The 6,180-nt window shown below is 35.1% G+C and overlaps 1 long non-coding RNA gene across 1 annotated transcript; it reads left to right on the forward strand.

The window, feature by feature from the left end:
• Window positions 1–5,268: 5,268 nt before the first annotated feature.
• On the forward strand, window positions 5,269–6,085 carry LOC130592096 (uncharacterized). Its single transcript, XR_008970268.1, has 2 exons — window positions 5,269–5,610; window positions 5,764–6,085. It is a non-coding gene; the product is annotated as an uncharacterized LOC130592096 (long non-coding RNA).
• Window positions 6,086–6,180: the final 95 nt, after the last annotated feature.

Raw genomic sequence — 6,180 nt, forward strand, 5'->3', positions numbered from 1 at the left:
AAAAGTTGGGACCTACACAGGTTAATCAATAGTTCAGACCTTTTAAAAATTATCACCCAAAGTTCAGACCTCTATTGTCAATTTTTCCTATTATATTTGATGCCACTAATGAATCTTTGTGCAAGGACTTTGTTAATCTCATGAGTAAAGAATTTGAAATGAGTATGATGGGTGAGCTCAACTTCTTCTTGGGGTTGCAAATCAAGCAAACAGAAGAAGGAATCTACATCCATCAACAAAAGTACATAAAGGAACTATTGAAAAAGTATGGTTTGGAAGCATCCAAAGTAAATCATACACCTATGGGAATTTTAACCAGATTGGATGAAGATTCTATAGGAATAAGTGTGGATCAAACCAAGTATCGAGGTATGATTGGCTCATTACTATATCTAACTGCAAGTCGTCCTGATATTGCTTTCAGTGTAGGGTTATGTGCAAGGTTTCAAGCCAATCCGAAGGAATCTCATCTCACAGCTGTGAAGAGAATCCTAAGATACCTCAAGGGAACAGATGATTTAAGCCTATTCTATTCGATAATTGATACCTTTGAATTAAAAGGATTTGCGGATGCTGACTATGCAGGAGATTTGGTCAATAGAAAGAGTACATCAGGTATGGTTCAGTTCCTTAGTCATAGTTTAGTTTCTTGGAGCACCAAGAAGCAAAACACAGTTGCTTTATCTACAGCAAGGCTGAATATGTTGCAGCAGCAGCATGTTGTTCCCAAATGCTATGGATAAAACAACAACTACGTGACTATGGAATCTACTTTGAATGTGTTCCCATCTATTGTGATAATACTAGTGCTATTAGTATTTCAAAGATCCCGTGCATCATTCAAGAGTCAAACACATTCATATTAGGCATCACTTTTTGAAAGATAATGTTGAAAAGGGTCTTATTAAAATGGAATTCTGTGAGACTGAACGTCAAATTGCAGACATCTTAACAAAGCCCTTAAATAGAGATAGGTTTGAGAAATTGAGACTTGAACTTGGCTTAATCAAGTTGAAATGATTGCTACAAAATTCCCCTTTGTGTTAATTCTTTGGCATTATGTCTGGATGTGCATATTCGATGTTTTTATTTGCTTAAATACATCACAATCCTTATATGATTATTTCATGTGTATAAGTAAAAATGTAACTGCTCACGAATGTCCAATAATATTCCCCTTATTGTTCATAAGACAATTCTATGCCTTAAGTGATGACAAAGGATTAAAAGAATTAATGGATTTCCAAAGTAGCAAAATTTCATTGTTTCCATTCATTGTTCCCAAACGCTGTTCCCAGCGTATTCGAATTATTTTTTTCTTTTCAAAATTCGAAAAAACCAAAAATATTCTGTTCAGATTTTATTTCCTAAAAATCTGATTTTTTCCTTATATCTCTCAAGTTAGTTGAAGATATTTTTTTAATTAGATAGAAGATATTTTTTTTGTTCATAAAAACGTGTACATACACGGTTTTGTATTATTCTTTCCTTAAACCAAAACAAATTTTTTTCCTTCCTTCTCATAAAACCGAAAATCACTCCACAAAACATGACTACCAAAAACACTTCTCACTCTCTCTCCTCCCATAAAGCCGAAAAACCCTCTCCTTCCTCCACTAAAATTGAATCACCAACACCCAATTCTTCATCTAGAATTCTAAGGAAAAGGAAGAAAATGGAAGAAACACATGCAACTAGTGAGGGGGAATCAGATGTTCCCGAGAGAGGAACAACTCGTGTTGCTCGAAAAAATTCCACGGCAACTAGGTATGTGCATGGACTTTTTATTGATGTTTCATGGTGCAAACGAGTAAATTTTCGTCAATTGCTCAATATGATTAAGTTTCAAGGTGGGAAAATCTTTTTGTGAAATGTTATGGAAATAGTTTGATTCCTAAATTGATGGATGAATTTTGTGAAAACTTTTCCATGGATGAAGAAGGAAATTGTTCCACTTTGGTAAAGGGAACTCAAATAGATTTTAATGCTAAAATTTTGGGTAAATTGCTTGGTGTTCCCGTGAGAGGAACGGATGTTTATTTCAAGAAACAACGTGGTTCATATCCATTTTCGGACATTTCTTTTGATCAATTGATTGTTAAGTATGGTGGTCAAAAGGGAAAACATTTCTTGATCATAATCTTCTTTCCCCTTATCACAAAATTTTGTTTCACATCCTCAAGAAAGCTTTATTGCCTCGTCTTTCCAAACGTGCTCAAGTTAGCATGTTGGATTTAATTTACATTCATTGTTTAGCCTCTCACAAACACATAAACTTTCCCTCTTTAATGATTCAACACTTGAGTCATTGCATTGAAAATGGATTTGTTGTTGGATATGGAGCTTTAGTAACCGAAATTCTACTTAAGTTTAATGTGAAAATTTCGGGAACTCAGTCCATTGGAGTATCTACGGGAAATATGTTAATGTGCGTGCCTTGAATAACTTGAATGTTTGTGTTGTGAATGGAGAAGTTATTAAGGGACGTGCTAATCTTGATGATGATGAGGATGATGATGTGGATGATGAAGTGGAAGAAGAAGAAGAAGAAAAGAAGTTGAAGAGAAGAAAAATGAAAAGGCGAAAAAGAAAGAAAAGAAAAATCAAAAAAAAAGAAAATTGAAAAAGAAAAAGAAGAAGCTAAGAAGAAAGGGAAGAAGGTGGTTGATGAGGTGGTGAAACCGGTTGTGAAAAGCACTAGAGCTAGTCAAAGGGTTCAAAAATGAAAGTGCTTAATTTTCCTTTGCTTGATGCCGAGAAAGTTTGAGGAAGATGAAGTAAGGTGATTGATAGGGAAGATTATGAATCTAACCTACCTCCTTCTAGGGAACCGACTCCTGTTCCCATGGAAACCAATCCTCCTTTTCCTCCATCTCCACAAAAATCTGCCTCACCCTCTACCCTAGCACCACAAAATGATCCTATCCCTCCCTCTACCTCAAAACCCTCCTGTTAGTTCCTAAAACTAAGAAAACAGGTGTTGTTCCCATTCTAGAGGAACAACTGCTGTTCCCAAACCTAAGGAACAAACAGGCACCCAATCCTTCTCAAGCTCCCTCGTCTTCTCAAAATCCTACCATTGGTTCTACATATACTCTAGCTCATGCTAGAAGGTTGGATTCTTTGTTTTCCTTGGTTATGGGTCATTCGGAAGCAATGATGGAGTTTGCTACGGAAGCTAAGGATTTAAATGGGTTGGTAAAAGGGGTTATGCACAAAGTTGACAAAGCCTTGGATGGACAACAAGAATTATGGCTGGCTTGGTGAACTTTCTTCCTCCATTCAAGCAATGAACTCTAGATTGTTGAAGTTGGAAGACATTGTGCTCAAGGGAAATGATACATTGGCCGAAAATCATCAAGAAGTGATGGCAAAGCTTCATGATGTGGTGGAAGAAGTAGAACAACCTCCCTCTCCTAAATCATAAACTTTTCTCGTTTTTTGTTTTTTTTGTGTGGGAACATGAACTTTGTTTAATATTTGTCTTTTCTATCCTTCTCCTTTAATCATGCTACAATGGAACTTATTAATTTGCTAATTCTAAGTTTGATCTTTTTGCATGTGTGCGTCTAAATGAATGGCTAATATTCTTGGATTGCGGTTTTTGAGAGTTGAATGCTTTATTTGCTTATACTAACCAACTTATTTCTTACAAGTTTGGTGATGTATGTGATGTGTTTAGTGAATAATATTCATCTTTTTGAAATCGTGGACTATGTTTTTGAAGATGCCAAAGGGGGAAAGATAAGGCAAATCAGAGTAAATTTTTTTTGTCATGAATTATGTTCTCATATTTCGACTTTACAAAATAAAATAACGAGTCTATAATACTTAATTTAACTTGGTTACATACTTTGTTAAAATTATTTTTAGTATATGCCTTTTGTTGTCATCTTCAAAAAGGGGGAAATTGTTGACCCTTGAGTTTTGAAGATGACCTAACCACAAAAGACATAGTATATTTTATTTATGTTGTTGCAAGGTAATTCATGCTCGAGCTAAGAGAATACTTGATTGAAGATTAAAGCGGAGAATTAATCAAGATCGAAGTAAAGATGTTCGAGAGATGAAGAATCAAGCATGGAATGAAGATTAGAATACATTAGGGTATTTATTAATCTTCTTGTTAAGGTTGAGTAAAAGCTTTATTAAGTTCGTGGTGAATTCTCAAAGGAACTTGGTTCTGTTCCCATGAAAGGAACAGACCTGGCACTATAGGAACAAGGCTAAGGAACAAGACTTAAAATTAGGGAACAAGACTTAAAACTAATTTAGGAACTTCTAAGTGACTAATATTGTGCGCCTAAGTAATTGTGTGCCCAATATAGTTGTTAGAGTTTTTAGGGATATTTTGACTAAGATCCCATTATTTAGGAAGTTAGTTTAAGTTTGTTAGGAAAAGATTTTAAAAAGATTTTCTTATTTTAAATTAACTGATTTTCAAATATTATCTTTTTAAAATATATATTTTACCTTTTATATTTTATTTAAAAGATTTAGTTTTCGAAAAATTTATTATTTCCGGTTTTCAATATGTTTCGGATTTTTAAATTGTAAAACTGTTTTCCGGTTTTATAAAAGATTTTGAAAAAGATATTTTCCTAAAAAGTAGCTGAAATATTTTATTTATTTATTTCCTAAAATCTAGATTACACGCCTAAGGTTTACTGCTACACGTATTATGTAGTTAGTGGATTTAGTGGCTTAAGTTAATTATCCTCCAAGTATTTAATTAAATTAAATAAGTTTAATTATTCTCCAAGTTTTGCAAAAACCACGTAATGTGTTACTGCTTCTTTTATGAAGTGAAGTAGTGGATTAGTGGATGCTTTAGATGACATGGAATAATTAATTTAATTTAATTAATTAATTAAACACTAGTAGAAAAACGACAATTTGCGTCCCCTGATGTGCGTCGCACTTAAACGGAAATGACGCAAAAACCCTATTTGCGTCGCACATGAAGTAGAGTGCGACGCACATCTAAGCTATCTGCGTCGCATCGTATTTGTGTGTGTTGCAAAAGACCAAATTGCGTCGGACCACATGGCCCATCCGACGCAGATTTTGGCCCATCCAAATATTTAACCTAAAAAGTAACCGCGCCTCTTCATTTTCCCCCTCTCTCCCTCGCGCCTCTCTCCTCACAGTCTCTCAAACCCTAAAATTCCCCTCTCTCTCGCGCCTCTCTCCTCACAGTCTCTCAAACCCTAAAACTCTATCTCTCTCCTCAAACACTCTCTCTCTCCTCAAACTCTCTCTCTCCGGCCACTTCTTTACAGTCGACGAACTCAATCAGATCTACGAATGCGTTCATCGTTCGTTTCAAATAACTCGTTTACATCTCGTTCACCATCTCTCTCTCCGACGGTTCGTTCACCATCTCATGCACCGACGGTTTGTTCTTTCTTTTTCGTTTCATTTCGTCACTAGTTTTCGAGAATCGGCGCGCACAACCTCTCTCTCTCCGACGCAGGAACGCAACCTCTCCGGCGAAGTTTTTGATGTGAAGTTCAACGAAAAACGCCCCGACATCTTTGTTCATCTCTAGATCTGCTCCATCTTCGTTCAAAGAAACGCTGACATCCATGGCGAAGCGAAATACGAATGGTTAGGGTTCTGATTTCAATTCTTTCTCGATTTTTGTAAAAATAATAAGTCTCTACTAATTTCGTTTCGTCATAATCATAGTCGATGAATTACATCAGTTTAGTGCTCATCTTGAATTAGGATTTTGATTTTTTTTATCTTTTCTCATTTCAGAGATTTCGGTATTTTGCTCGAGTATGAGACACGAGCAGCAATTGATAGCCCAAACAGGAAGAAGATATCAGATTATTTGTTGATTTCACAAATAATCTGCTCGAGTATTGTTGTAATTGTGCTCGAGTATCTCTAGATCTGCTCCATCTTCTGTATTGTTGTAATTTTCTTTTTTAATTTTCAGTAATTTTCTCATCTTAAGTTTCTGTAAATCATGTATTGTTTTTAGTTTTTTTTTTCTGTAAACGGATGATTTGGATTTTAGTTTGGACACAACACAGATGAATTTTTGCAATACTATTAAGATTTTCATTCTGTTTTAGATCTGATGTTTGAAGGATGCAAAAATATTTTTTTTTTAATAAAAAAGACCTGATTTGCGTCGCACCTAATCACGGATGCGACGCAAATTCATTT

Source organism: Beta vulgaris, chromosome 1, assembly GCF_026745355.1.
Source record: "Beta vulgaris subsp. vulgaris cultivar EL10 chromosome 1, EL10.2, whole genome shotgun sequence".
NCBI classification, from domain to species: domain Eukaryota; kingdom Viridiplantae; phylum Streptophyta; class Magnoliopsida; order Caryophyllales; family Amaranthaceae; genus Beta; species Beta vulgaris.